Source organism: Palaemon carinicauda, chromosome 2 (genome assembly GCF_036898095.1).
Source record: "Palaemon carinicauda isolate YSFRI2023 chromosome 2, ASM3689809v2, whole genome shotgun sequence".
In the NCBI taxonomy this organism is placed as follows: Eukaryota; Metazoa; Arthropoda; class Malacostraca; order Decapoda; family Palaemonidae; genus Palaemon; species Palaemon carinicauda.
This window is the reverse complement of record NC_090726.1, coordinates 77140795-77147225: the sequence shown is the minus strand read 5'-3', so window position 1 is coordinate 77147225 and position 6431 is coordinate 77140795.

Sequence of the window (6431 nt, the reverse complement as noted above, 5' to 3'; positions counted from 1 at the left end):
GTTATAGTTTTTTCTGTTATCATTACCGAAAAAAGTCTTTTTTGCTGTTCTTAGGGCATCATCTAATACAATTTCAGGATACTTTAGTTTTTTACCTATTGCTCTAATACCATTTATTTCGTCATCAATATATTCAGGGCTGCAGACTCGGAATGCTCTTAAAAACATAGAAGTAAATACAGATTTCTTAACTTTGTTGCCTTGGTTTGAGTAATAATGGACATATGCCGAGATATTCGTTGGCTTTCTGTATACACTGAACTTGAGACTATTATTACATCTATGTATGCGACAATCCAAAAAAGGTAGGGTACAATTATTCTCCAGCTCCATAGTGAAATTTATTGATGGTACCAAACTATTCAATCTAAGAAGAAAGTTATCTAAATTTTCATTTCCTGGCCACACACATATTATGTCGTCAATATATCGAAACCATTTTACATTATTAGGTATGATGTTATTTACGATTCTGCTTTCAAAAAATTCCATATATAGATTGCTCAATACTGGGGATAAAGGGTTTCCCATAGCCATACCAAAAGTTTGTGCATAAAATCTCCCATTGAATTCAAATTTACAATCTTTTATACATAATTTAATTAATTCTATTAAAGTGTGTATGGAGAATGGTAGATTCAATTGTCTATTATCTAATGTTTCAGATAAAAATTCCAACATGTCATCAATAGGTACTTTTGTGAATAGTGAGACTACATCAAAACTGACAAGCCTACAGGTACTGTTGATCTGTACTTCATTCAGTTTGTTAATCAAGTCTACATTATTTTTTATATTTGAATATGAGATGGTGCCAACTAAAGGATTGAGGATATTCACAAGGTACTTAGATAATTTATATGCTGCTGAACCTACAGAGCTAATTATTGGCCTAGCTGGATAATTTGGCTTATGAGTTTTAATAGTTCCATACATATATGGCAATGTTGGTGATATTGTACAAACCTTTTTTATCAGATCTTCATTCCCTTTTAATAACTCTTTTACTTTTTTGTTGTAACTACTATTCACAAACTCAATTGGATTTTTTCTTAATTCCATGTATGTGTTTTCATCACTCAAGAGGTTTTCCATTTTTTCTATATAATCATTTTTATTCAAGATTACCAGTGCTCCAGATTTATCGGCTTTTGTCAACTTAATATTACTATCTTGCTTCAATTCGGCAATTGCTCTCTTGAATCTTTTTGGGCAATTTGGAACCACTGGTTTTTTCATATTGCTGTATATAATACCCTTAATCATATTTACTTCTTCTACAGAAATATCACTGAATTTCTCCAGGTTACACACTCCATTTGTAATTTCTACACTATTCACTGCACTTGATGACATCGAGAAATTTAAACCGTATCCCAAGGCACACTTCACATTTTTATCTAGAATTTTATTTGACAAATTAACCACACATTCTGGATTAACGTTTGTAGTCCACGGGCTACTTTCTATCAGTGCATTGAGTTTCGTGTCATGCTTTTGTTTGAGTTTTCTATACACTTTTTCGTTCATTTCTCCATAGCAGAAACCTGGAAGTGAGTCTTTCCAATCCGTTGGTATTGAGGCTTCAAAATGTCTCCTTTTTCTTGTTAGGTCTTCAAACGCTCTTCGGTTTTTAATTTTCATTGAATTTATATGCTTTTCTAATATACTTCTCTGTATATCACCAAATGGTTGATCTTCTATTTCCAATAGGGATTTCGTTATCATGCATTTCGGAATGACTTGTTCCTCCCAGCATTCACGAAGAAACCGCAGGTGTTCTTTAGTAGTATGGGCGCGTGTGAGGGCGTCTGTAAATTCTCTAATAATATATACCAAGATGGGGAAAGTCGTACAGAAAGTCTGGAAGGAGTACGTGGTATCCATTTATGCGTAAAAATCACAGGAAAACGTGATGCTCAGATGCAGAAGAACCACAGGGAAAATGAAAATACAGAATATACACTTGAGTCCTGACTAGTTTCGTGATACTTCCTCAGAGGACTGATTTATTGAGAGAGGTTTCTTACATTTTATAGGGAAAGCAAAAGTACGAACATACATATAGAGATTTAGAGAACAATGACACTCCCTTACCCGCTACCTGGGTTTGACTCAGGTGTGCGTAGGAGGAGTCCGAAAGCTCGTTAGACACCTGCTAAAAAGGGTCATTTCTAGTGGCGGGTATATTCTTGTTTTCTTCTTATTTTACTTTCATTACAGTTATTTATATGTCAATGCGGTAGCCATATCTATATAAATACATAAGCAAAACATACACAAAAATACAAATATATATACATACATATACACATAAATATACATATATATATATATATACATATATACATATATATATATACATATATATACATATATATATATATATATATATATATATATATATATATATATACACATACACACATATACATATACATACATACACACACACATACATATACATATACATACACATACACATATACATATATATACATACATACAGATACAAATACATATACATATACATAAATACTTACACATACACATACATATACATACACATACACATATACATATATATACACACACATATATACATGTATACATATATACACATACATACCTATGCATATATACATTCATATGTATACAACATTAATATCATAAACATATAATCATGTATATATCAATACTTATATCTAGCATAACACTATATAGTGCCAATATACTTATGCATACTATATAAAATAATTGTTTCCTTTAATGAATGGTAGCTTAGGTCTAAATATTAATTTCACACCGACGTTAATTATTCACAATACATTCAATTCTACATTAAGTGGTTAATGTTTTTTTATATAGTTTACAAATCTCTTTACATATAAAGGCGTCGAGTTTATACATTCCATGACCAATATTCAAGTTGTTTTCAAAGGTTTCTTTTATGAAACTGGACTCTATGATGTTTCTTTCTACTAAGTTATTTGAATAAACCAATTTCTTTGCACCTGACCAATTAATAGGGTGATTTTTATCTCTAACGTGGGCAAAGAGTGCATTATTATCTTGAGCATACCTGACACTTTTCTTATGTTGTTCAATTCTCTTTTCTAGGCCTTTACCAGTTTGACCAATATAGTATTTTTCACAAGCATTGCATGGAATACGATATACACATCCCTTGGTAATGTCAGGAGAATTCTTTATTAAGGCTGTTTTTATTGTATTTTTACTCCTAAATGCTACATTTACATTGAAGTTTTTTAACAGTTGGGGAATTTCTTTAAATGAATCACAATAAGGTAGTACAAGTAAATTTTGTGTGTTATAGTTTTTTCTGTTATCATTACCGAAAAAAGTCTTTTTTGCTGTTCTTAGGGCATCATCTAATACAATGTGTGTGTGTATGTATGTATATGTATATGTGTGTATGTATATATATATATATATATATATATATATATATATATATATATATATATATATATGTATATATATGTATATATATATATGTATATATGTATATATATATATGTATATGTATGTGTATATGTATGTATATATATTTGTATTTTTGTGTATGTTTTGCTTATGTATTTATATAGATATGGCTACCGCATTGACATATAAATAACTGTAATGAAAGTAAAATAAGAAGAAAACAAGAATATACCCGCCACTAGAAATGACCCTTTTTAGCAGGTGTCTAACGAGCTTTCGGACTCCTCCTACGCACACCTGAGTCAAACCCAGGTAGCGGGTAAGGGAGTGTCATTGTTCTCTAAATCTCTATATGTATGTTCGTACTTTTGCTTTCCCTATAAAATGTAAGAAACCTCTCTCAATAAATCAGTCCTCTGAGGAAGTATCACGAAACTAGTCAGGACTCAAGTGTATATTCTGTATTTTCATTTTCCCTGTGGTTCTTCTGCATCTGAGCATCACGTTTTCCTGTGATTTTTACGCATAAATGGATACCACGTACTCCTTCCAGACTTTCTGTACGACTTTCCCCATCTTGGTATATATTATTAGAGAATTTACAGACGCCCTCACACGCGCCCATACTACTAAAGAACACCTGCGGTTTCTTCGTGAATGCTGGGAGGAACAAGTCATTCCGAAATGCATGATAACGAAATCCCTATTGGAAATAGAAGATCAACCATTTGGTGATATACAGAGAAGTATATTAGAAAAGCATATAAATTCAATGAAAATTAAAAACCAAAGAGCGTTTGAAGACCTAACAAGAAAAAGGAGACATTTTGAAGCCTCAATACCAACGGATTGGAAAGACTCACTTCCAGGTTTCTGCTATGGAGAAATGAACGAAAAAGTGTATAGAAAACTCAAACAAAAGCATGACACGAAACTCAATGCACTGATAGAAAGTAGCCCGTGGACTACAAACGTTAATCCAGAATGTGTGGTTAATTTGTCAAATAAAATTCTAGATAAAAATGTGAAGTGTGCCTTGGGATACGGTTTAAATTTCTCGATGTCATCAAGTGCAGTGAATAGTGTAGAAATTACAAATGGAGTGTGTAACCTGGAGAAATTCAGTGATATTTCTGTAGAAGAAGTAAATATGATTAAGGGTATTATATACAGCAATATGAAAAAACCAGTGGTTCCAAATTGCCCAAAAAGATTCAAGAGAGCAATTGCCGAATTGAAGCAAGATAGTAATATTAAGTTGACAAAAGCCGATAAATCTGGAGCACTGGTAATCTTGAATAAAAATGATTATATAGAAAAAATGGAAAACCTCTTGAGTGATGAAAACACATACATGGAATTAAGAAAAAATCCAATTGAGTTTGTGAATAGTAGTTACAACAAAAAAGTAAAAGAGTTATTAAAAGGGAATGAAGATCTGATAAAAAAGGTTTGTACAATATCACCAACATTGCCATATATGTATGGAACTATTAAAACTCATAAGCCAAATTATCCAGCTAGGCCAATAATTAGCTCTGTAGGTTCAGCAGCATATAAATTATCTAAGTACCTTGTGAATATCCTCAATCCTTTAGTTGGCACCATCTCATATTCAAATATAAAAAATAATGTAGACTTGATTAACAAACTGAATGAAGTACAGATCAACAGTACCTGTAGGCTTGTCAGTTTTGATGTAGTCTCACTATTCACAAAAGTACCTATTGATGACATGTTGGAATTTTTATCTGAAACATTAGATAATAGACAATTGAATCTACCATTCTCCATACACACTTTAATAGAATTAATTAAATTATGTATAAAAGATTGTAAATTTGAATTCAATGGGAGATTTTATGCACAAACTTTTGGTATGGCTATGGGAAACCCTTTATCCCCAGTATTGAGCAATCTATATATGGAATTTTTTGAAAGCAGAATCGTAAATAACATCATACCTAATAATGTAAAATGGTTTCGATATATTGACGACATAATATGTGTGTGGCCAGGAAATGAAAATTTAGATAACTTTCTTCTTAGATTGAATAGTTTGGTACCATCAATAAATTTCACTATGGAGCTGGAGAATAATTGTACCCTACCTTTTTTGGATTGTCGCATACATAGATGTAATAATAGTCTCAAGTTCAGTGTATACAGAAAGCCAACGAATATCTCGGCATATGTCCATTATTACTCAAACCAAGGCAACAAAGTTAAGAAATCTGTATTTACTTCTATGTTTTTAAGAGCATTCCGAGTCTGCAGCCCTGAATATATTGATGACGAAATAAATGGTATTAGAGCAATAGGTAAAAAACTAAAGTATCCTGAAATTGTATTAGATGATGCCCTAAGAACAGCAAAAAAGACTTTTTTCGGTAATGATAACAGAAAAAACTATAACACACAAAATTTACTTGTACTACCTTATTGTGATTCATTTAAAGAAATTCCCCAACTGTTAAAAAACTTCAATGTAAATGTAGCATTTAGGAGTAAAAATACAATAAAAACAGCCTTAATAAAGAATTCTCCTGACATTACCAAGGGATGTGTATATCGTATTCCATGCAATGCTTGTGAAAAATACTATATTGGTCAAACTGGTAAAGGCCTAGAAAAGAGAATTGAACAACATAAGAAAAGTGTCAGGTATGCTCAAGATAATAATGCACTCTTTGCCCACGTTAGAGATAAAAATCACCCTATTAATTGGTCAGGTGCAAAGAAATTGGTTTATTCAAATAACTTAGTAGAAAGAAACATCATAGAGTCCAGTTTCATAAAAGAAACCTTTGAAAACAACTTGAATATTGGTCATGGAATGTATAAACTCGACGCCTTTATATGTAAAGAGATTTGTAAACTATATAAAAAAACATTAACCACTTAATGTAGAATTGAATGTATTGTGAATAATTAACGTCGGTGTGAAATTAATATTTAGACCTAAGCTACCATTCATTAAAGGA